Source organism: Rhagoletis pomonella, unplaced genomic scaffold, assembly GCF_013731165.1.
Source record: "Rhagoletis pomonella isolate Grant_MI unplaced genomic scaffold, Rhpom_1.0 Rhpom_scaffold_00006, whole genome shotgun sequence".
NCBI classification, from domain to species: domain Eukaryota; kingdom Metazoa; phylum Arthropoda; class Insecta; order Diptera; family Tephritidae; genus Rhagoletis; species Rhagoletis pomonella.
The window spans coordinates 81525987-81528203 of record NW_023458560.1 but is presented as its reverse complement, the minus strand read 5'-3'; positions in this window follow the sequence as shown (position 1 = coordinate 81528203).

Below are 2217 nucleotides of genomic sequence, written 5' to 3'. Positions count from 1 at the left end.
CAAGTTATGAATTGCCTAGGGGCGGCAAATATTTAAATCCGCCACTGCTTGTAAATATGTATGTATATCATGCGAGTACTCAAGTATGTATGAGTAGAGTGCCTCATATCGCAACAAGTTAATGACATTTTTATCGGTAGCCATAATCAAGCGCCAAAAATAGGCACTTCATAATTATTTATTTAGAGTGAATTGTTAATGCGAAATGGCCACAAATACATTATACCTATGTATGTATATATTAGTGAACGAGGAGTATGTAAACACTGATATGGAAGTATGTTAATTATTTTGAAAGGAATTTGTGGGATAAAACCCCAATACAACAACGAGTAGCATGGTAAGGAAATTTATTGAAAATTTTATATATATATTTTATATGAAAGTTTGGCTAGATTTAAAAACAAAAAAACCACACAAAGTCTCGGCGACAGTTAACAAAACTGTTTTTAGATTTTTGTATCAAAAAATACGTGCTTTCGAAGATACCATAAAAATTGTAGAATATAATTTCCCAAGAATAAATTGGCTCTTTTTATTTTTATCAAGCAAATGCGAAGCTTTGTTGCTTCTTATTTTTTTAGCGAGCTCTCAAAAACATGTTTCGCAACACTGTAAATTTTATTGCGGATTGCAGTAGAAGGATAAATTCCCACAGTACTTTTTTGTACTTGGCCCACTAGACACGACTTGGTATCCGGATCGAAGGACCATGATTAACTCGGGGAGAGTGGAGGACCAAGTTGAAAAGACTTGCACAAATTATTCAATTAAAAATTGGTTGGAAGGGTGTTGTGTCCAATGGTAACCCCATCACTTAACATCCCTGCATGCTGTAGGGCTTTTGACACTAGGACATTTTCGGAGGAGTATACTAAAAAAATTCAAAAAAAAAATCACTCGTGCTCATATACCCGTAATTGCGTATGTAACGTATACGCCCAGTAGCACCATACACAGTCAGCTACCCCGTTTACTCGCACGCCGTAACTTAGAAGTCAAATTATTTAAAATTAATTAAATATTGGCGTGGGAAATTTTTACACAGTATTCCTTATGCACATTCCTATACATATATTACTTTCGAGTGTATCAATAAAAATTGTAAACATGGAATTTTAGTTTCTAAATCATAGTCATCCAAGGTACATTGAACAGGTAGTATCAGTAGAGCAGCTGATTTGATTTATTTTCAAATTATTTGGTCTCGAAAATGTCAAATATTTTTAATTTTTTCTCAGAAAAATTCTGAATTGTTAAAATCCATTTGCATGTGAAACCTTTTTCCATACAAAACAAGCGATTGAATAGCAGCTTTTGGAACGTTCGCCCAACTCAGCAGCACAACCGCTGATTACTGGCCCTTGTAAAGGATGGATCAATGCTTCGAGAAGCAAACAAATTTACTAGGAAAGAAAGTTGCAACAATTTTTATTTTTTCCAATTTCAATTTTTTATTTTTTATAATTTTTTGTATTTCACATGGCACGCTTTGATTTAGAAGAAAAAATTCAGAACAGTTTTTGACACTTTCGATACCAGAAGCAACAACAAAATACACGCAAATGTTGTTTTTGCTCTACTGATACTACCTGTTTAATGTGCCTTGTAGTCATCTTTCAATCAATGTAATTTTTTTTTTTCATTTAGTGCCACAGTAGTTTTATTACACTAGTTAGATTCGTTTGTTTTGGCAAGAACATTTTCACCGTTTAATTTTAACATTTTGAAGTATCTAAAATCATTAAAGTTAAAAAAAAAAAGTTAAATCTCAAAAATTACACAATAGCTGAGACAGATATCTTCATGCTGCCATTTTTTTAATTGGGTTGCACACTCTTGAAACTTCTCATACTACTTGAAAACTACCCAAAGTTACCTAAAAAAAAATAATTATGATTTTTTCGCCTAAATAAACGTTTTAAGGCAGAAATTGTTAAAATACTTTTTTTTATATATTTATCGTAATTGTTTCTGCAAGGAGATTGCTTTAGCGTTTTTTTTTTTCTTTTGCTGGCGAAAGAAGAAAGTGACACTAAAAGACAACTGGTCAGATTTGCTACAGGCCCTAACTCATTTTCATTCGAAACTCAGCTTTGTATAAAAGTTGGCAAACTCGTTCAGTAAGGACCCAATAGAATTTAAAAACAGCTACTGGATCAATTTATTTGTTTCAGTTTGTATTAAAAAACAACTTTATGAAGGAATTTGCAACCG